Below are 24,806 nucleotides of genomic sequence, written 5' to 3'. Positions count from 1 at the left end.
TGACAGAGGGCTGATCTCCAAAATATATAAAGAATTCAAAAAGTTAGACTTCAAAATACTGAACAATCCAGTTAAAATTTGGGCTATAGAGTTTAACAGAGAATTCTCAACAGAAGAATCTTAAGTGGCTGAAAGGCATTTAAGGAATTGCTCAACATCCTTAGTCATCAGGGAAATGCAAATCAAAACAACTCTGAGATACCATCTTACACCTGTCAGAATGGCTAAGATCAAAGCACTGAAGGCAGCCTATGTTGGAGAGGATGTGGAACAAGGGGAAGACTCCTCCACTGTTGGTGGGAATGCAAACTTGTACAGCCACTCTGGAAGTCAGTATGGTGGTTTCTCAAAAATTGGGAATAAGTCTTCCTCAAGACCCAGTCATACCACTCTTGGGCATATACCCAAGGTATGCTCAATCTTACCACAAGGACACATGATCAACTATGTTCATATCCGCTTTATTTGTAATAGCCAGAACCTGGAAACAACCTAGTTGCCCTTCAACTGAAGAATGGTTAAAGCAAATTTGGCACATATACACAATGGAATACTATTCAGCAGTAAAAAAACAATGATATCATGAAATTTGCAGGCAAATGGATGGAACTAGAAAATATTATCTTGAGTGAGGTAACCAAGACTCAGAAGGACAAACATAGTATGTACTCATGTGGTGGTATTGTGTTCCCCAAAATATTGTGCACCCTAATAAACTTATCTGGGGTCAAAGACAGAACAGCACTAGATACAAAGGCTAGAAAATGGTGGCACTCACACTTTTAATCCCAGCATTCCAGAGGCAGAAATCCCTCTGGATCTCTGTGAGTTCAAGGCCTCATTGGAAACAGCCAGGCATGGTGACACACACCTTTAATCCCAAGAAGTGAGCCTTTAATCCCAGAGAGTGATGGTAGAAGGCAGAAAGATAGATAAGGTGTGAAGACCAGAAACTAGAAGCTTTTAGCTGGTTAAGATTTCAGGCTTTGGAGCAGCAGTTCAGCTGAGATTCATTCTGGATGAGGACTTATTAGCTTCCAGTCTGAGGAAACAGGACCAGCTGAGGAACTAGCGAGGCGAGGTAGCTGTGGCCTGTTTTTTCTCTCTGATCTTCCAGCATTCACCCCAATAACTGGCCTCAGGTTTGATTTTATTAATAAGACCTTCTAAGATTACTGCTACATACTCACTCATAAGTGGATACTATATGTGAGGGAAGGGCTTGGCCAGACCTCAACCCACAACTCCAGAGAGGCCAGCTAACAGGGAAAGACCCTAGGGGGGAGACATGGATGACCCTGCGAAGAAGAAGTGGATGAGATCTACATGAGCAGACTAGGTGTGGGGGGGGTGGCAGAGGGCGAGGAGTGGGGGATGAGAACATAGGGAAATAGTTGGGTCGAGTTGGAACAGGGACAGAGTGGGAGGGCAGGGAAGAAGATACTATGATAGATGAGGAAATCATGGGAATAAGAAGAGTCTGGGTGCTGGGGAGGCTCTCAGGAATCTACAAGGATGAACCCACCTTGGTCTGCTGGCAGTGGTCTAGAGGGTGCCTGGACTGGTCTACTCTGGTGACTGGTCTAGCAAATAACCTAGCTGTCATCATAGAGCCTTTGTCTAGTGACTGATAGAGGCAGATGCAGAGATCCATGGCCAGGCACCAGGCTGAGCTCCAGGAATCCAATTGATGAAAGAGAGGAGGGATTCTGCAGGTAAGGGACGTCGAGATCATGATGGGAGGACATGCAGAGATGATCAGCCATACTAGTGGAATCCCATGCACTGTGGACTGGTGGCTGTGAAGCCCCCATGGGACTGGAGTAGACCTTCTGGATACAGAAGATGGTTGTCTGGCTCAAACTATTTGGGGGGCACCCAGACAAGGGGATCGGGATCCGTCCCTGGTACATGGGCAGGCTTCTGGGAATCTGGTGCCTGTGGTGTGATGCCTTACACAGCCTTGGTGCAGTGGGAAGGGGCTTAGACCTGCCTAGGCTCAGTATGTTGGGCTCTGTTGACTCCCCATAGGAGGCCTTGATTTGGGGGATGTGGAGATATAGGGTGGCTTAGGAGAGAGGGCTGGGAGATAGGAGGATGGAGGAAGGGTGATCTGTGGGTGGTATGTGAAGTGAGTAGAAAATTTCTTAATAATGAAAAATGAAGGCCAGGCAATGGTGGCGCACGCCTTTAATCCCAGCACTTGGGAGGCAGAGCCAGGCAGATTTCTATGATTTCGAGGCCAGCCTGACTACCAAGCGAGTTCCAGGAAAGGTGCAAAGCTACACAGAGAAACCCTGTCTTGAAAACAAACAAACAAAACAAAAACAAAAACCAAATAAAGAAAAATGTAAACAAACAAAAAATAAAACCTGAGAATTAACACAAAAGATTAGACCAGAAGTATATACCCACCAGGTATCCTCCAGTGGGATCAGGATCAGGAAGCTGACTCACATTGGATTCTGAGTGAAATAGCAGAGATGAGAATAGCCATGTGGAGGTTGTTCCAAAGAGAAACCATTTCCCATTTTTAATGGCAAATTGAGTCTCCCCTTTTCAGATGTTGCTATCTGCAAGTTTCTCCTGGGTTTGGTCCAAGGGCTGATATTGGGATTTTTAGTGTCATCAGTATAGTGGTACCCAGACAGAAACTATCATTTAGTTAAGGCATCAATGACATAAGAGCCAACAGCAATTACCAGAAGCAGAAGGGCCAAAAGCCCCATGATGGCTGATGGAGTGCTTTATCTAGAAGGAACCTGGAAATGAGAATGGGGACCAGTTATTATCCTATCTCAGGTTGCCTGTGACAAGAAATTCTGAGTGGGTGGTGGCAAGAGTGATATATTGTCTTCTGTAATTACTTCATGTTGACATTAGGACATTGTTTGTAGGGTCCTGGAAGACTAAAATGTTAGTCAAAGGCAAGGAGGGAATTTAGAGCATCTGCTTCATTGACCAGCTGAAGAGACAGCATGTATATTGGCTGGATTGGTCCATATTAGCTTTCAGCAAGTTCAGGGTTTGTAGTCATTTGGAGCAGGTTGTAATCAGCAATTGATATTTGGATGCATCTGTCAGCCAAATGGAAACCTGTAGAGACAGATAAAACTAGGAACAGAAATTAAAATTTTTGAACTTAATTTGAACTTTTAGACTCATTTTCTCAGTAATTGAGGAAAGGAGAGAAGTCCCAAGATCAGGAGAGAGAAATATTTGAAAATACTATCCTCAGGAGTAGACAGGTGGGGAAACTTAGGCTGTATTTATTTGGAATCTTTTTGACATGTGAGAAGTAGATCTAAGTTTTATTATTTTTTTCAATTCTCTGAAGTTTATGTGAATTTCCATTTTATGAAAAGACATAAAAGTTTCAAATCTATTAGTGTTATCAATCTGTACTGATATCTATATTGTAGAAAAAGCAGGTAACAGGTATCTGTAAAACAGCAGGAGTAGACTCATACCCTGGAGCCCTAGCAAAAGCTACAGATTTGGGTTAAAAAACACGTACACTTTTCAGTCCAGAGTGCCACATATAGATTGGACTGGAATGTCTTTGGCTCAAAGAAAAGCATCTGTAACTCTATATTTAGAAGACAACTAAAAGAAATCTAAAATATTGTGATTGTGACCCAAATAGTAAACAGTCATTGCTCTATTTTTTGTCAGCATTCTATTAATGTTAAACTTTGAGCTTTTCAAATTCTAGTATAACAATAACATAGAAGGGGAAAGAAATCTGAAGTATTTTTTGTATTTCTTAAGTTGCTTTTTTATATCCTAATAAGTTGCATCCATATTCCTCAAAACATCATCTCAGACCCATATAATCCAAGCCTTTATGTCCTCAGACCCCTAATATTTGTATTGACATATTTCAAGTTCCTTTTTCTTTTATCATAATTTAAGTTTCCATAGCCTCAGAGTTGTAGGACTTACATATATTTTCATATATATTTTTCCATTTAATCATCTATCAGAGATATAAGCAGTTATTATTAAGAACAGTCATTTTAACCCTATTTGAAACCTGGTTATCCCTTAATATGTAAGGCAAACCTGTTTGCCTTTTCTTTTCAAAAGACCTAGTAGTTTGACTAATTAATGTGCAGTCTTGTGGAAGACTGTTGTCTGTTGTCTGTTGTTGCTATGCTAACAAAGTTACAGTTATAGTTACATGTTACAAAGTCACAGTTAGCCTAGTCATGTTACAAAGTTAGTTATAGTTACATGTTACAAAGTTATAGTTAGCCTAGATAGCCTGTTATGGTGTCTGCTGGGTCCTCTCAGGGGAATTTTAAGTGAACCAGTGAAAGAAGTACATTGATATTTTATTTGTGCTGAAATATGATTTTATTTGTATGTTAATAAAGTTGCCTAGAGATCAGAAGTCACAGCGAGTCATAAGCGGGAGTCAAGCGGTGGTGGCCCATGCCCTTAATCCAATCACATGGTAGGCAGAATCTCTGTGGTCAAGGACACATCCAAAGCAAGGTGACCTGAACTTTTAATCCCAGTACCAACCATAGAGACCTGGAGGTCTGTATAGACAGGCATGTGGTTGGGTTTAGAGCCAATGAGAAGACAGAACAGAAAGTCAATAAAAAGATGGGACACAGGAAGAAGGTCTCTCTCTCAGGGGAAGGATGGCAGCGAGTGGTAAGATAAGGTGGTCTTAGCTCTTGTCTACTGCTCTTATCTCTGGGCTTTTAATTCTGCATTTGGCTCTGTGTTTCTTATTTAATAAGACCATTTAGAATTTCATCTACAAAGAATCTTTTCTTTTTCTTCCAGGAGAAGAAAGAAAATACTTCACAAGAGACACCATCCCAGGCTGTGTTGCATTTCCCCATGTTTCATCCATTCAGGCTTCCTTCTTTCTTTATTACTGTTGTTGTTATTGTTGTGCAACCAGGGAGACAATGATGGACTTAAAATGGCTGCTAAGAGCAGCATACTATTCCCAGATCCTAGAATAATAACAAAACACACAGATCCACAAAACCTAACTACAATAGCAACATCTACTTATAAAAGGTTGAGAAAAGAAGACAAGGAGGATTGGAGCACTCATAGCACACAGAGGAAAACAAAGTATTCAATTTAGCTCCTGATCACCATCTAGAAAATTATATGAAAAGAAAAGGGTTACATAAAACCCTTGGTCTTCTTGGTGGTAAAAATCTACACAACATTGCATTTAGTGGAAAATATTTGTACAACATTATCAGGACAAACCCAGGTGCAACCATTACAGCTGGAATGGAAAGGTATCCCTCCAGTCAGGAGCCCAGAAATACAACAAAGACACTGTAAATATAGCAACTTAGTCCTCTTCTCCAGGGAAAGCTTTTCCCACTGCAAGTGTAACAACTTTGCTCCAACAGAGGAGTGTTTCCTCAGCAAAGTTGATACAGTTCTGCTCAGGTCCCCTGGAGGGTAACAACTCTGCTCTACTAGGGGAAAGTTTCCCTAGTGAAAGTGATACAGTTCTGTTCTGTTCAGCTTCGGCTCCTGTAAAAGTTGTTACAGTTGGACTCTGCTCAGGTGAAAATGTGAAATAGCACAACAAACCTCACTCAAGAGATTTATTGGGAAGGAAGAATCCAGGAGGGTGGCTGACTCTAGGGTGAGAAGCAGCAGCAAACTGAACAGGGTACAGAGTTTATTTAGGGTTTCTTGGGGTGGGGGCAGAGCTTTCCAGAATGGCTTGGGATTGGTGGGTTTTGTGGCCTGATTCTGGGGCAAGTTCAGGGATAGGTGGGATTTTGTGCTCAGGGATCAGGGATTGGTAGGTTTCTGTGCTCAGGGATTGGTGGGATTCTGCAGCCTGACTCTAGGGCAAGCTCAGGTATTGGTAGAATTTCAATCCCTGGTCCTCAAGTCCTGAGGTTTTTCCTTGGCCCAGGTCTCAGGTCTAGTTAGGAGCAGGATGCTTTTTTCTTGACTCTTTTCACCCTACACCAGTATTTCTGATAGACGATGAGGTACAAATGGCCCATGGCAGAGCAGATACTGCCTTTCCTGATGGGAAAATCCAAGGAGGAAAAGAGCTACCACAGCCTTTTAATCCACACATTTCTTCACATGGCAAGCAACATGGTAAGCTAAAGGCTTTTGAGTAGTAGGAGGTAGATATGGTGAAGGTGGAGTGCTGTGGGATGGTCTGTATGTCAAATGTGTTGCTGATTGGTCAATAAATAAATCACTGATTGGTCAGTGGCCAGGCAGGAAGTATAGGCGGGACAAGGAGGAGAAAAAACTGGGAAGTGGAAGGCTGAGGGGGAGAGACACTGCTAGCCGCCATGATGACAAACAGCACGTGAAGACGCTGGTAAGCCACGAGCCATGTGGCAAGGTATAGATTTATAGAAATGGATTAATTTAAGCTGTAAGAACAGTTAGCAAGAAGTCTGCCACGGCCATACAGTTTGTAACCAATATAAGTCTCTGTGTTTACTTGGTCGGGTCTGAGTGGCTGTGGGACTGGCAGGTGAGAGAGATTTGTCCTGACTGTGGGCCAGGCAGGAAAACTTTAGCAACAAATGGCATCCAACGTGGTGGCAAGAGTTTCAACCTAAAAACTGAGAAAAAAGATTCTAAATCGGAGCTAAAACCAGTTCCTAATTGTCTCTCTCAAATGAGTGGCAGCTGCCAGTTTGAGCTACTGTCGGGTTCCTAGCCTGCACGCTCGACCTGCAGTATGGCAGGAATGAGGCCTCTGCAAGTGGCACATTAAGCTGCATGGTGGATTTAGCCTTTGCTAGTACAAAACAAAAAAAGAGGTTTCTGGGCTACACGCTGCTTGGATAAAAGCATAGACCCACAATAGCTCCCAGAGCTGGTGGTAAAGTACCACGCCATGTTGGGAAGCTGAGGTGGGCGGAGCCAGCAGCCACAGCTGCTGCAGCTTAAAGCAATAGATTCACAATAAGACAGATTCAGATGTAATAGTTTAAAATGTGTGTAAAATATACATAGGCTTGAAAGAGACAAAAAAGGTGATATATACAGTTATATAAACAAATACATAGTTTTAAAAAACAAAGTCTTTAAAGAGACAGTAAAATTAATATAAAAAATAAGCCATGTGAAGATGAATATTACACAGAGATAATTGTGTTGTCTTTGGGATTTTTAACTGCAGAAAAACATTTGATTATAAAAGCTGTTGAGTTATGCCAAAATGTATATTTTAAAGATACCTTGACTTCAAAATTTGGATATAAGGATATGTTGCTTTGGAAAGGAGATTCTGCTTTTGTTCCCACAGAAAGCCAGAGGCTATGGATTTGTTCCAGATTAAGGTACATCAGGTTTGACCAGCCAAGAACCCCTGAAAGGTGACACCAAGGCCCAGATGATCCAACATCCAGAATGGTTTCAAGGCAACTGGCTCAGACGATAAAGCCTCACGGACTACTCCATGATCCTAAAATTTTCTTTGTTCCCCCAGAAGATACAGCATCCCCCTCCAGCAGGAAGTAGTAAGAGAAGCTACGCCCAAATTCCCAAATATACCAAGCTGACTTTGGAGATGTATAAAGGTTAAAACCTTCCTTTTTAAGAAAAGAAAAGGGGAAGTGCTGTGGGATGGTTTGTATGTCAAATGTGTTGCTGATTGGTCAATAAATAAATCACTGATTGGTCAGTGGCCAGGCAGGAAGTATAGGCGGGACAAGGAGAAGAAAAACCTGGGAAGTGGAAGGCTGAGGGGGAGAGACACTGCTAGCCGCCATGATGACAAACAGCACGTGAAGACGCTGGTAAGCCACGAGCCATGTGGCAAGGTATAGATTTATAGAAATGGATTAATTTAAGCTGTAAGAACAGTTAACAAAAAGCCTGTCACGGCCATACAGTTTGTAACCAATATAAGTCTCTGTGTTTACTTGGTCGGGTCTGAGTGGCTGTGGGACTGGCAGGTGAGAGAGATTTGTCCTGACTATGGGCCAGTCAGGAAAACTTTAGTAACAGTGGAGGGAAGGTCTTTGCCTTCTCTTTAGAGGTTAAGCCTCTCAGGGTACACAGATCAGAAAAATCTATTGTTTATGAAGACCAAAACGGAGATGAGACACAGTGGGAAAATGTGTGTTTTGCCAAGTTTCTTCAGGGAGACAGGAAACAAAAGACAGAATTGGCAGGGGCAGCTACTGCTAATGTCTGAGCCTGGAATATACTCAAGGAAACCTCATCCCAGGAGGGATGCCAATCATTTCCTTCCTATGTTTGGCAATCACTTGAACATTCACAGCCTGTATTAAACCAAGAATACTAGAAGCAGCATAAGGACTTAAGTGGAACATGAGCTGTTCCGCTAGAATAGACAAGAAGGAGATTTGATACCCCCTTGGATAAAAAAAAAACTACAACAACTGATTTTAGAGCCTGTGGGCAATTCTTTTGCTGGTACTAGGAGTGGATGAAGCTTCTCCCAATCCTTCAAATGCCATAACAGCTCTATCTAAACAAAATGACATTGGTAGTTTTGGTAGACACAAACAGAAGGGGGGAAAACACCAAATAAAAACAAACAAACAACCAAAAAACCCAGAAAAATGGGAAAAGGAAGAAGTTCAAGGGCAAGTGGATCTTTCCAAACAGTGATGAGTCACCAATAATATCTACTGTCTCTGACAGGGCACTGCAATGAGCAGAAGAGGAGAGTCAACCAGAATGTCCAATATCCCAAGCACAACGCTGGGGAACTCCACAGGCCGTGGCTTACTCACATCATTTGTTCTGTATTCCAGGCACTTTGTTATACCAGGATCATATGTGTGATGGTCTAAATACCACAGAAAGAGTCTGTGAATACCCTAGTAAGAAGATCAAAGGCCTGATGCTGCCAGGAATCTCTTTACTGGCAAAATCACCAAGTACATGGAGAAGACAAAAGTACCTCAAATGTTCCATCCTGAAGAATCTGCCAGCTCCATAATTCCAAGTCTCACCAGCTATAAGCCAGATTACCTCTGATGCTGCCATATCTCCTGTCCATGATGAAGTTCCCTGTGTGGTCCATGCCTGTCTAGGCATCACAAGGTATATTAGTAGCTCCATATAGGCTCATGACTCCCACTATATCCTCAGCCCAAATCTTGCTTATAAACTCCAAAGAATATGCATTTAACAGCATATTCAGTACCCCTACTTACTAGTTAATAATTTACAATTAATTTATTTCAAATAACAATTTCCTCAAAATCTTCCTCTTTATCTCTCATACACTATGTCTAATCCATGGGCAAAATGCTGACTCTAATTCTTAAATATTTATAACATTCAACCCCTACTTCTGATGGAGTGACTTGGATCAGTCATTTATTTGATTTTCACAGAGGAAAGTAATTTAGTGATATGAATATTCTTGAACTAACTACAGCAAGATCATCAGCCAAGAGAAAGCAAGAAAAAAGAAGGTCAGACTTGGAAAGGTGACCCCAAACTTCTGGTAGAGTCTCAATATATGAATATAGAAAAAACTGCACAATCATTCTAAGAATAACTAATGGAAACAATAAGTGAATAGCACCCAGATGTACAGAAGACTGAGAGACCTTCAGATGCTGTTCGGCTGATGAACAAACAGTTTAAAATGTGGGAAAATCAATAAGAATATTAGAAAGGTCATACATTTGTATTAGACCCTTATAGGTAAGGGTCTCCAAGACTTCTCTCACATGGTTTAAAAATGGTCCCTAACTGTATTAGCTTTACCCAGAGGAAACTTAATTAAATCTAACACTTCAAATGTGAAACAACATAATTTAATGTTCAACTATGTAGCATAAACCAACCCTTGCATCCAATCAAAAAGCTGGAATAAGTGCAAAGAATAAGAAAATTATCGCCAATTAGAAGTAATTTACTAATTACTAAATTATTGATCAAGGGAAGGGGCAGAAAAAAGTCCTGTAGTTGGTAGACAGAGAATTCCAGCTGGTGGGAGGAGCCATGATTGAAGAAAGGAAGGCAGGCACAGCCACTTTTGACTGCATAGAACTATGACTTGTGCAGTTTTCTTTATACTTCGTTTCAAAACATGCAGTTTGATAGGAAGAGACTTGAATGACACAGTCTAAGCAGATATACCATACACTTAAAGATATAGTTTTGTTATTTTTTTGTGTGGAATCAGATACCCTGACTTTGGTCCTTTTGAATATGAGTGATTAATTCAACAAATTAAAAAATGCAGGTGCTGACTCCATGTGACTTCCTAACTAAAGAGGGAAAAAGAAAGAAAGATGCACAATACAAACCATCAGATAGAAACAGCTGCTTTAGAGTGAAAGGCAACAGTATGGGAAGATAAAGATGAGCAGAGTAGTTTTCATAAGGACAACAAAAAGCATGTCAGTTAAGCTAACACATTTTAAGTATCTTTTTAAAAAATAAGAATCTAGACTTATTGTAATTTAGAAAACTATGACAGAAATTTTTATTGTATTTTTAATACTTTCAATAATTTGAAATAATTAAGATAAAGTTATGTATTATATTAAGTTAAAATTTGTTTTATTAAAATTTGCTTGTCCACACATGGTGGCCTACATCTATGATTCCAGCACTTTGGAGGTTGAGGCAGGAGAACTGAGACTTTAAGGCCGGGTTGCACTACACAGAACCACCTTGTAAAAAAGAGGAATGAGAAGGAGTGGGACAGCTGAGAGGACCACACAATGTAAACTACACATTATACTTATATGAAAGTCATATAAATGACTGCTCTAAATCTATGCCTTACAAGCTTTCAGAAAATATGGAATTATATTTAATGAAACACTTTTTCTTTTCCTCTTTTATGTTGACAAGGTCTCCTTATATGTATCCCAGCTTGACCCTGGAACCTCAAGGTTCCTGACGCAATCTTCTGAATTCCAGAGTCACATACAGTGGCCTAAGGCCTGGCTAAAGAGATGCTTCAAAGTAGATGGAAGCGCTTAGCATGCCTGCTCAAGACAAAGGTTGGTAATCAGGCTATTTAGAAACAAGTTAATTTATATGACTGTCTTTACTGACTCATAAGTGATAAGCATAAGGATTCTTTTGGGTTAATGCTAATATTGAACAAAACCCTGCATGAATATGGAAAATGCACTTTGAATTTATATTTCATCAATTTAGAATAAATATTTCAATAATTTTCTTATATTTTTCATAGAGCAAAAAATAAAATTTTCTTCCAAATATTTGAGTATAAGAAATTTCCTTTTACATTAATGAGACCACTTAAAATTTTTAGATTTGGCCGGGCGGTGGTGGCGCACGCCTTTAATCCCAGCACTTGGGAGGCAGAGCCAGGCGGATCTCTGTGAGTTCGAGGCCAGCCTGGGCTACCAAGTGAGTTCCAGGACAGGTGCAAAGCTACATAAAGAAACCCTGTCTCGAAAAACCAAAAAAAAAAAAAAAAATTTTAGATTTGAGTGTTTCATAATTAAAGGTTTTTCCTAAAAAGCTTTGCTTAGAAGCCTTTCTAGTAACATCATTCCTTAATAGATATTGTATTCCTCGTGGCTATATTAATTCCTTCTGTCATCAAAATCTCTATACAAAGATTATAAATCTCTTCATAAAGGTTTATTTTTAGTTGTATGTATGTGTAGAGGGGTCACAGATGAAGAGGCAGTGTGTACTTCTGAGGCCATGTACCCACAGAGGCCAGAAGAGGGCATCAGATAATCTAGAGCTTGAGTTATAGGTGGTTGTGAGTTACCTGATCTGAATGTTGGGAAATGAACTTCAGTCATCTGCAAGAGCAGTATGCACTCTCAACCATTAAGCCATCTTTCTTGCTCCTCTAAATTTTTATGTTAATGCTACTCAGTGCATAGAACTCATATTGAAAAACTCATAGTGAAAAACTCATTGCTATCAATAAGCATTTAAACAGTATACAAATAAGCATGGGTATTAGTTACATTGCATTTTCTAGCTGAAGCAAAGCCATACTTACTCTCTTCAAGGAAAGAGAGGAGAGTATAATATGAAACACATAAGCTTTTTCTAAGCAAGTGGCACTGTTTATTGGTATTGTTTTTTGAAACCAAAACTGTGAGTATGAGTTAAAATGGCAATCAGAGCTTGTGCAGATTCCATTCAAGCCAGGACTAAATTCAGAAAGTTCCATATTACTTCACTGTAGAACAATGAGGACTACACCCTGTATATATAGCACTGTACTACTGACGAAGTGTCTTTGTTCCTCTTCCTGTGTGTGATCAGCAGAGGAATGAAAGAGATGAAAGGAACAGAAACATTTAGGTTTCTGAAGACATAGACATTTATTTATACACTTATCTATTAGAATTTACATCCTTGTCTAGATATCAATATTGGAAAATGTCTTTCTGGAACACCAATGTAGATGTTACTCAAATCAAGAAATATATGCTTTTCAATCTTATCTGAATAAAGAATTCCATCACTCCAGATGTGGAAGAAAAAAAAAAGTTGTGCTGAGACATTGACTAGCCACTAATAACATTTTAATACCAAATATGCCCTTAAGGAAGCCTGTGGATCTGATGATACTGATTATTGATAACTTGACTTTCTATTAACTCATTTTCTATAATTGTTGTAACAATCTTATTCAAAGAAAAGTCATACAGATGAAGATTTTTCCTATAATGTTACCTTTGTAGCAATATTACCTGGGGATGAGGAAATAAAAGAATATAACAAATGGAGGACAATAATGAAAAAGAAAACTTAGAAACTAAATTATTAAGTGTTTAGGTTGTTTCTAAAATTGTCTTTAGAACAACAGTTCTCAACTTTCCTAATGCTGCAACCCTTTAATACAGTTCTTCATGTTGTGGTGATACCTGATCATAAAATTGTTTTCATTGTGACTTCAAAACTGTAATTTTGCTACTGTCATGAACTGTGCTATAGATATTTATATTTTCAGGTGGTCTTATGCAACCACTGTGAAAGGATCCTTCAAACCCCCAAAGGGGTCATGACCCACAGGTTGAGAACCAATGCTTTAGAATCATCTCCATTTGCACTTAGCAATCTATCTCATGTATGAATGTATGTATATATGTATGTATTTATGTATGTATGCAGCTTTGTAATTATTTTTAAAGGATCCCACTGGAATTCATAAGAATAGGCACTTTGAAATCTGATAGCAATATTCAAAGAATGATTGTAGGAAATTTTCTTTGATGAGAAACTAATGCTTAATACATTATTAGTTTCTATAGTTTGAAAAAAATGTGCCTTGAAGTCAAGAAATAGATACTTAGAGGCACCAAGAAAGGCAAAGTCTGTAATATACAAAAAAGCAATGGTGATTCTTAGTATTCGTTTTTTACAGATATATGGTCAATGAGAAAGTTAGTTACAGTTACTAGGCTTTCTGTTACCAGAGACATTTCTTTACTTTTTCATCTAATCTTACTACACTGTCTCCATAAAAGATTGTAGTGCTTCTATGTTGTGCATAGAAACATGCTCCCAGAGTTTTCCCATCATCTCTTCTTTGTCTGCACCTAATGTGGACAGCTAAGACCAAGACCCAAGTGTCTGTGCAATAATTCTTAAGTATCTCATTCTATACTTTAAGTTGGGAAGGGGAGCAGTAAGTATTTACCACATGGGGAATCTGTGGTTATCTTGACATTCTCTCAAATATTCTTTGCATATGCCTATGCCTATGTTTTTATGTTTTCTTTGCATCAAAGAATTAACAATTGTCAGGTCAAAATTTAGAAGAAAAATAGAAAACCCAGAGTAGTTAGAAAATGGCTGCAAAATGAAATGAAGATCATGGCAATGTTGTGGGGAGGGGTGTTAGAAAAATTAAATCTGGCACCAGTGTGTAGTGGGGACATGAATAATTTTCCAGCTTAAACCTGAGGCCCAATGAGGGGCATCACCAATACAAGTGTGAATATGAAGCACATTGGCATTCTTGTGAGTTTGCAACCAGAATCATGCCCAGAGTTATGACATAAGGAAACTCAAGCCTTGAACATGAACAGTGAGTGATAAACACTGCTCAGCAGAAGGAAACAAAAGTCATTCTCTAGAGATTGCTGACATCTTCTAGGTTCCAAATGATTCTTCTAACTTCTTCTTCCTGTTAATACTATTGTCATTAAGTTGATATGCTTGGAGAAGGAAAGGAAAAGAACTCAATATCAGAATCCACATACTTGAGATTAGCAGATAGATAGTAATGAGCTGTGATGTCTGATTTAAGAGTTGAATAAGCACTATTAATTTTCATGGAAAATTAAACTATGCTTTAAGAGTTAATCAATAAAGTTTGAAAATGAAAATTACAACAACCACACTTGGTATCTGAATAAAACTGTTAATATGAAAAATGAGTAATTATTAAATTAGAATCCAAGTAGGAATTGTTTATCTGGAATGTATTTGAAGAGATAAACTGATGAAGGCTTCCAGAAGAAAAAATAAGATTCAAAGAAAATGCGACAAAAAAGATCAACATATGTTTTATTGACTTTCTGAAAGAAAGGAGAAATAGACAAAGGTGATATTTAAAGGGATAATGTCAGCCCATTTTTCCAAATCAATGAAAGACAGCAATCTCCAAATTACAATAGCAAAAAGGTAAATAGGTTCCAGGATTGTCTGAATAACTTAGGACAATTTAAATGCTAGCAAAAAAATATTACAAAAGTCAGGTTAAGTACATCAGAGAACTAATATTTCACAAGGATTAGTAGAAGCAAGTTCTCAGAACATTAACATTTGAAACCACATTTCCCCTATAAGTATTTTATAGCTTGAAAATTGTCAAAGATCCCTGTAGATAGTAGAAATGTCACAGAGATTGGGAGACAGATTGATGCTCATCCAGTACTGATAAGAAGACCAGTAACCATGGTCAGCATTTAATTAGGATATTAAAAGTGTGTCAGATATAAGACCACAGTTGCAGTGTTGAAGCTAAACTTTAATTTAGTCTATATTCAACTGAATTAAATTGATCTCATGTGACTTAAAACCTGTCTAGATATGAGCCAAAGGAAAATGCATGTCTGGAAGAAGGTAAAAATCTATGGAGCCTCATAAAACTCTTTAATCTACTAGATACCAGAAAAGATAGATAATGAAAATAACCAGAATGTTTTCAAAATAAAGACACAGAAAGTAACTATAGACCATTGTTTTTATATTAATACTACTCAAATCAAGACAAGCTTTGAATTTGTGAGTTTTCTTTTTAATTCACTGGATTTCTAAATATTATGTAAAATACAAGAAGTAAACAATCAGGCTAGCATGTAAAGAGATCCATGAGTACTTTCAACCATATGAGAATACGACCAGACATGGAGATGAAGAAAAACAATGAAATTGGCTATGTATAGACTAACATAATGGACATCAACTCACAAACTCAATAGTCTAAGCTGAATAATTACAAAGCTGTACATTTCATAAAGGTGAAAGGACTGTTTGTAGTCATTCAATATCACCACTTAAAAATATGTGAAACTAAACTTATCAAAATAAAATAATAAATGCACAAATCACAGTTATGGTAGGAGATTTTAGCTAATACACTGCATTAATTGTTAGAACAAGTAGACAAATATTAAGAAATTTAAACCTCACACATGGATTAATCAGTCTTATGATAATTAGACTGATTAATAATAAATTATTAATAATTTATTATTAAATAATAAATTTAGCCATTAATTGTAATTAAATTAAATTGTGATTAAAATTAAATTGTAATTAAAAAATTGTAATTAATAAAACTACACTCACCAATAGCAGAATATGTTGTTTGGAAATGTTCTCAAGATAGACCACATTGAACAATAAGTAACACTTGATAAATAAAAAAGAATAAAATTAGTTGAAAGTGTCCAATTAAGTTAATGGAGGAAAACTACAAAGAAGTAATAATTATTGATCAAGAAAACTCACAGTATTTAACTCCATTCTAAAAGAAATTAACTAGCAAAAAAGGGTCAAAGAAGTCATAACAAAAAAATGATCAATTTTGAATAACAGTTGTTAAAAAAGCACAATATCGCAATATCTGTGGTATATAAGCAAAAGTAGGAGGAAATTTACAATATAAGTACCTGTATTTGAGATGCTAATTCTCAAATAAGATTTGACCTTATGAAACAGAAACATGAAAATATGTCAATCAAGTATATATAGATAGGGAAATTTCTAGACTCTATGATGTATGAAAGGATAGAAAATAAAAATAATCAGAATGTTTTCAAAATGAAGACACAGAAAGTAACTAGAGACTATTGTTTTTGCATTCATACTACTCTAGCCAGGTGGTGGTGACACATGCCTTTAATCCCAGCACTCAGGAGGAAGATCTCTGTGAGTTTAAGGCCAACCTGGTCTCTAAAGTGAGATCCAGGATAGGCACCAAAACAACACAGAGAAACTTTGTCTCAAAAAACAACAATAACAACAAAATGCTACCCAGAGCAGTAGAAAAAATAATAGATTATAATTCAAAATTTCTAAGAGTGACAAAATTAAAAAAAAAACTTAAAAAAATCACTATGATGAAAAACAAAGAATAGAAAGCTTAGAGATAATAAAAAGATAATCAGGACTTTATTTATTTAAATAAATTCAGGTATGTTGATGATGTTCGCCATTATTTGAAACTTATAATAGAATTATTATAGTTTGAACCTGAATGATAATATAGACTTACCTGTGAATATTGCTCACCACCATTGGTGACTAATTTAAATGATGTGGTGCCAATAAGAAAGCTGTAGCTAGAGTTTCCCTGCCTGGCCCACAGTCAGGACAAATCTCTCACCCGCCAGTCCCACAGCCGCTCAGACCCAACCAAGTAAACACAGAGACTTATATTGCTTACAAACTGTATGGCCATGGCAGGCTTCTTGCTAACTGTTCTTATATCTTAAATTAATCCATTTCTATAAATCTATACCTTGCCACGTGGCTTGTTGCTTACCAGCATCTTCACATGCTGCTAGTCATGGCGGGGGCTGGCAGTGTCTCTGACTCAGCCTTCCACTTCCCAGCTTTATTCTCCTCCTTGTCCCGCCTATACTTCCTGCCTGGCCACTGGCCAATCAGTGATTTATTTATTGACCAATCAGCAACACACTTGACATACAGACCATCCCACAGCAGAAAGCTCTAGAACAAAAAGAAGAAAACATATCTAAGAGAAGTAAACAGTAGGAAATAATCAAGCTCAGGGTTAAAAATCAATAAAATAGAAACAAAGAGATCAGTTCAAGGAATCAATGAAACAAAGAGTTGGTTCTTGAAGAAAGTCAACAAAATAGATAAACCATTATCCAAAATAACTGAAAGTCAGAGAGATAATATCCAAATCAACAAAATCAGAAACCAAAAGGGGGACAGACTCTGAGGAAAATCCAAAGAATCATTAGGTCATTCTTCAAAAATCCATACTCCACAAAATTGGAAAATAAAAAAGGACAAATTTCTTGATAGATACCACTTACCAAAGTTAAATCAAGATCAGATGAACAATTTAAATAGACTGCTAATACCTAAGGAAATAAAAACAGTCATTAAAAGTCTCCCAACTAAAAAATCCCAAGGCTAGATAGTTTTTAATGCAGAATTCTACCAGACTTTCAAAGAAGAGCTAATATCAATACTCTTAAAATTATTCCACAAAATAGAAATAGAAGAAATATTGCTGAATTCTTCCTAGGAGGCCAGTTGTCCTGATACCCAAACTACACAAAAACACAACAATGAAAGAAAATTACAGACCAATTTCACTCATGAACATTGATGCAAAAATACTCAATAAAATACTGGCAAACAGAATCCAAGAACAAATAAAAAGATCATCTACTATAATGAAGTAGGCTTCATCCCAGACATGCAAGGATGATACAACATAAAAAAATCTGTAAATGTAAGCCACTATATAAACAAACTGAAAGAAAAAAACACACATGATCATCTCATTAGATGCTGAAAAGCCTGTGACAAAACTCAACACCCTTCATGATAAAAGTCTTAGAGAAATCAGGGATACAGGGATATACTTAAACATAGTAAATGCACTATACAGCAATCCAAGTACCAATATCAAATTAAATGGAGAGAAACTTAAGCAATTTCAGTAAAATCATGAACAAGACAAGGTTGCCTACTCTCTCCATGCTTATTCCAATATAGTACTTGAAGTTCTAGCTACAATAACAAGACAACTAAAAGAAATCAAAGGCATGCAAATTAGAAAGGAATAAGTCAAAATATTAGTCACAGATGATATGATAATATACATTAGTGACTCCAGTGTAGGAGTTCCCTATAGCCAATAAAGGCCTTTAGTCAAGTGGCTGGGTATAAGATTAACTAAAAGAAAAAAAATCCTACATACAAATGATAAACGGGATGAGAAAGAGATAAGATCATCAAATCCCTTTACCATAGCCACAAGTAATATAAAATATCTTGGTGTAACTCTAACCAAGCAAGTGAGAACCCCTTATTACAAGAACTTCAAAACTTTAATTGGAGAAGATATCACAAGATGGAAAGATCTTCAATGCTCATGGATTGTTAGGATTGACATAGTAAAAATGCTCATCTTACCAAAAGCAATCTACAGATTCAATGCAATCTCAAATAAAATCCCAACACAATACAGTACTATGAAGTATACAATATATTGAAGAATAATACTCAAATTCATATGGAAAAACAAAAGACCCAGGATAGCTAAAACAAAAAATACAATAAAAGAATTTCCAGAAGTATAAACATCCCTTATTTCAAGCAGCACTACAGACCTATAGTTAAAACAAAACCAAACAAAAACAAAAAACAAAAAACCACTGCATTGTATTGACATTAAAACAGACAGGTTGATCAATGGAATCTAATTGAAGACCTAGATGTAAACCTGTGGACACCTGATTTTTGACAAAGAAGCCAAAATTATACAATGGAAAACCGAAAGCATTTTCAACAAATGGTGCTCGTCTAATTCAATGTCTCTATATAAAAGACTACAAATAGCTGGGCGGTGGTGGCACACGCCTTTAATCCCAGCACTCGGGAGGCAGAGGCAAGCAGATCTCTGTGAGTTTGAGGCCAGCCTGGTCTCCAAAGCGAGTTCCAGGAAAGGCGCAAAGCTACACAGAGAAACCCTGTCTTGAAAAACCAAAAAAAAAAAAAAAAAAAAAAAAAAAAAACAAGAAAAAAAAAACTACAAATAGATCCGTATCTATCATCCCCCCCCCCAAAAAAACCTCAAGTCTAAGTAGATCAAAGACTTTTACATAAATCCAGAAACATTCAACCTGATAGAAAGAGAAAACAGGAAATGCCCTTGAAGTCATTGGCACAGGAGAAAACTCCTTGAACATGACACCAATACTTTAGACACTAAGATCATCACTTAAAAAATGGGACCTCAAAGAACTGAGTAGCTTTTGTAAGACAAAGGATGCCATCAATAGGACAAAACAGCAACTGAAAGAATGGGAAAAGATCTCCAGCAACCCCACATCTGACAGAGGGCTGATTTCCAAAATATATAAAGAACTCAAGAAACTAGACATCAACAAACCAAATAATCCAATTAAAAAATGGGGTATAGATCTAAACAGAGAATTCGCAACAGGAGAATCTCAAATGACCAAGAAATACTTAAGGAGATGTTCAACATCCTTAGCCAGCAGGAAAATTCAAGTCAAATAACTCCGAGATTCTGTCTTACACCTGTCAGAATGGCTAAGATAAAAAACACAAGTGACAGCTCATGCTGGAGAAGATGTGGAGCAAGGGGAACACTCCTCCATTGCTGGTGAGAGTGCAAACTTGTACAGCCACTTTGGCAATCAGTGTGATGTTTTCTCAGAAAATTAGGAATCAATCTACCACAAGACCCAGCTATACTACTTTTGGGCATATACCCAAAGGATTCTCATTCATACCACAAGGACATTTGCTTAACCATGTTCATATCAGCTTTATTTGTAATAGCCATAACCTGGAAACAACATAGATGTCTCTCAAGTGAGGAATTGATAAATAAAATGTGGCACATTTACACAATGGAGTTTTACTAAGCTGTTAAAAACAATAGCATCATGAAATTTGCAGACAAATGGATGGAACTAGCAAAAATCGTTCAGAGTGAAGAAACCCAGACCCAGATAGACAAAAATGGTATGTACTCACTCATAAGTAAGTATTAGCTGTAAAATAAAGGATAACAATGCTACAATCCACAGACCCATAGAGACTAGGTAACAAGGATTCAAGGGTAGATGCCTGGATCTTCTTTGGAAGGGGAAATAGAAGAAATTTCATGAGTAAAATTTGGTTGGGTGGGGATGGTAACATGAATGATCAGTTTGGGGGGAGGAACAGAGGGGAGAGTACTGAAAGAGACTACTGAAAAGGAGGGTCAGGTAAAAACATGGTGCAAGGGAATCTCCCAGGAACCTACAGAGATGACCTCAGCTAAGACTCCTATCAATAGCAGATATGTAGCCTGAACTGGCTATCTCCTGTGAGCAGGCAAGTGTTCAAGTGGAGGGAGTGGGAAACCAACCCATTCATATAGCTTTCAACCTATAGTCTGTCCTGCCTATAGGATGTGTTAGGGTAAAAGTGCCAAGATATTGAGGGAATGGCCAACCAATGACTTGTCTAGCCTAAAACACATGCCAGAAGAGTAAGCCCACCCCTGACACTTCCTGGAGCACAAGTCTCACACACTGGATAACCCAGAGACCTAGGATAGAACCAAACAGGATTGGAGGAAAAAAATGTTAATATAACAATGGCTAATGATATTCTGCTATACTATAGATTGGTGCCTAGCCCAGTTGTCATCAGACAGACTTTATCCAGCAACTGGTAGAAACAGATGCAGAGACCCACAGACAGATATTGGGTGGAGCTCAGGGAATCCTGCAGAAGGGGAAAAAAAATTGTAGGAGACTGATGGGTCAAGGACACCATAAGAAAACCCACAGAATCAACTAACCTAGGCTAATAGGGGATTACAGAGACTGCACCAACAACCAGGGAACCTGCCTGGGATTGACCTAGGCACTCTGCATATTTGTTACAATTGTGTAACTTGGTCCTCTTGTGGGATTCCTAGTAGTGGGAGTAGGGCTGTCTCTGACCCTTTTACTAGCTTTTTGGACCCTACTAATACTGGGTCACCCTGTGCAGTCTTAATACACGTGGATGCACTTAGTCTTACTGCAACTTGATATGCCATGTTTTCTTGATATTCTTGGGAGACCTACCCTTTCCTAAATAGAAATGGAGAATGAGTGGATTGGGTGATGGGAACAGGGGGGTGTAGGTAGAAGGGGCTGCAATGAGGGGAGGGAGAAGTGTGGAGGTCTGCAAAGGCTTCCAAGTGAGATCTGAGCTTGCTTTACCCAACAGAGCTGCATTAGAAAATTGCTTGGTCATGTGTTTGGTTTCTAGGTGATTGGAAGGGTCTACACTTGGCTGAGCTAGGGGAAGGTCTTTAGCTCCACCCCTTGGCATTCCTATAAATAGCCCTTTAAAAGAGACAGGATGGGAGAGTGGATAAGGATCCAGGCCTTCCTGGGGCTATTCTGTATTTCTGTTTCTCTCTCTTCTCTCCTTCTATCTAAATCTCTTATCCTTCACTCCTCAAGAGTATGCTGGAGTAAATGTGGGAGCTGGTCTCCCAAATGGCCTCTCACAAATGGTGCCAGGAACAGGGACCAGAGTCTTGGCAAAAGGAGTGTCAGCAGGAATCTTGGGTATAAGGAGGCATGCCTGATAAGGAATTAAATGTAATTAATCTAAATTAATATAATTAAATTAAAATATAAAGGAGATGGTATTTTATTCTTGGGAGTGAAAGTTAGGTGGCAGAATACCAAAGTTGAAAGCTGAGCTTACAGGGTATATTTCTCTCTATCTAGGTTTCTTTATTTTTTCTCTCTCTTAATTACTATCTATAAAAATTAAGAAAAAATGCAAGGTAGAATATTGAAATATAGTATAAGAAGAAATTTAGAATAAGAGTGGAATTAAGAATATTGAGTAAAAAGAAACTTAGGATAAGGTAGAATAAGATAAGGGACAAACAGACAGACTATCTTCTTGATTTCCAACTATGGGACTATGAACTCAAACTCCTGAAAAGAATTGGAGTCTTGAAAAATATTCCTGTGGATATTGTACAGAATTTAACAAGGCAACTCAACATAGTTAAAAGGGAGGTTTATTTTGGAGTAACTTACAGCCAGTAAAGGGATTGGTTATAGGATCCAGGAGAGGTGAGATATAGTCCAGTGGGGTTCTCTGGATAACTCTGCTCTGTCTACCACCCAACATCCAGGATCACAAGGAACCAAGAGGCCCAGCATGTCTGGATCTCAGGTCTTAAGGACTTGAGTCTTGGCCTTGCCCCAGGGGCAGGTCATAGGTAGGCATGGCAGTTACCAGATGCCTGACTAGGGGTAGTACATTCATGTCAAAACTGAAACAGCTACCCACTACATCTCCCCCTTTTGTCTAAATAAGAAAGTTCTAACCTCATACAAAACTATATACAATAGGAATAATTATCAAATATTGTCCAGGAGGAATAAGGGATAATGACCTAGACAAGAAGGAACTACAACCAACATGAACAATATCAAACAAAAGACACATACTAAAATACTAAAATCTAGAGAAGTCTGGACCATAGGTAAATGGCATGTTACAGACATCATTCCAAAAGATGTCCTATAATAATGAACCTGAACTAATACTTAATATGTTCCAGTAAGATACAAGAAGATTGTAACTATAACTGTTAGTCTTCAATCCCATCAAAGACCCGAAAAGGAATATAATAATACTTGAGAAATGGGAGGATACAAGCAACTTTTGGAAGTCTTGTGAGAGTAGACAGAGACAGCTAAATTTCTCAGCATTGTTGGTGCATTTAAATTGACTACAGTCCTAGAGTATCTGTCAGACCATTTTACTGTAAGCAATCAAGGCAATGGCAGTTCTTTGCCCAGTTGGCCATTTTGTGCCAAGGTGAAGATAAACTTCTAAATGGAAGTGTCTCAGAAACCCAACACTCTCTCGGGATCAGATCAGTGCTGCCAGGAGCAATCATGTCTCACATCAACAGAATTCCAAGTATCAAAACATTTAAATGATATATTCTCTAGGTCTATGAAGTGTTTGAAGACTACCTATCCATCTGACATATATTTCTGTAAGTCTGGAGAACCTAACTAACATAACTATAGAGCTGACAAGCACAGGTGGCTATAAATCTATAAGTATTATCTACCTAGATAACCTAAGGACTAAGGCTTCATGTAAACAGGGTAAACAGTCTGTAAGCAAATGTACAGTAAAAGGACAATAACTTCAAATTTGTGACAATATATAAAATAGTTAAAGGTGGGAATGTATAGTATAATATGCAATATAACAATAATCCTAAATATGTATCAATATATCAAATATCCTAAACAGAGGTAGAACATATATACAGTATGAAAAATATAATTTTATGCCTCCAAGCCTGCAACTGTTCCCTGAGACAGAGCCTAGCAGCACCCGAATGGACTAAGAGGTGAGTCTTTATCCTCATACCCAAACACCCCAGCCCCTAGGCTTTGGGCCCAGGGGCACAACCCTGTGCCCCTAAGCCCCCACCCATTGCAGTTCCCACTTCAGGCCAGTTGGCAGGCAGACCTCCTGCACACAGGACAGACCACCACCATCCCCCATCAGACCCTGTAACCCAAGCCCTACCTCCCCCAAATCCCACCCACCCTCCAAGACTGCAACTGTTCCCTGAGACAGAGCCTGGCAGCACCTGACTGGATTAAGAGGTAAGTCTTTATCCTCATACCCAAACACCCTAGCCCCTAGGAATTGGGCCCAGGGGCACAACCCTGTGCCCCTAAACCCCCACCCATTGCAGTTCCTGCTTCAGGCCAGTTGGCAGGCAGACCTCCTGTACACAGGATAGACCACCACCATCCCCCATCAGACCCTGTAACCCAAGCCCCACCTCCCCCAAATCCCACCCACCCTCCCAGACTGCAACTGTTCCCTGAGACAGAGCCTGCCAGCACCCAACTGGACTAAGAGGCCAGTTGGCAGGCAGACATCCTGCAGACAGGTCAGACTACCACCAATACCACACAGTAAGACTGCAACTACTCCCTTAGACAGAGCCCACTAGTGCCAGTTTGACTAAGAGCTGTTCCCTAAGACAAGAAATCTATCAGCATCGACCAGACCAAGAGCTCCCACTGGATCAAGAGTATCAATCAGATCAAGAGAGGCTCCCTCAGACACAGACACCACTTGCACCAAGTGGAGAAAGAGATAGGCAGACACCAGTACAAAAATACAGTCAACAACATAAAAACAAATATGGCTCCATCAGAACCTACATCAGCAAGATCTGAACATCCCAACACAGAAGAAACAGAAGATATTTACCATAAAAATGACTTAAAGAAGATATTAGAGATCTTAAAAGAGGAAATGAAAAATTCCCTTAAAGAAATCAAGGAAAAGTCAAACAAAAAATGGGAAGAAATCAGTAAATCCCTTGAAAGCCAAGAGAAGGCAATTAAACAAGTGAGGGAAACAGTTCAAGATTTCAAAACTGAAACAGAGTCAATAAAGAAAACACAAAATGAAGTAACACTGGAAGTGGAAAATCTGAGTAAATGAACAGGAACTACAGATGCAAGGATAACCAGCAGAATGCAAGAGATGGAAGAGCAGATCTCTAGTGTTGAAGATACAATAGAAGAAAT

This window comes from Peromyscus californicus, unplaced genomic scaffold (assembly GCF_007827085.1).
Source record: "Peromyscus californicus insignis strain IS unplaced genomic scaffold, ASM782708v3 Scaffold_5__1_contigs__length_169319896, whole genome shotgun sequence".
Lineage (NCBI taxonomy): Eukaryota > Metazoa > Chordata > Mammalia > Rodentia > Cricetidae > Peromyscus > Peromyscus californicus.
The sequence above is the reverse complement of the archived record's forward strand: the minus strand, read 5'-3'. Positions refer to the sequence as shown.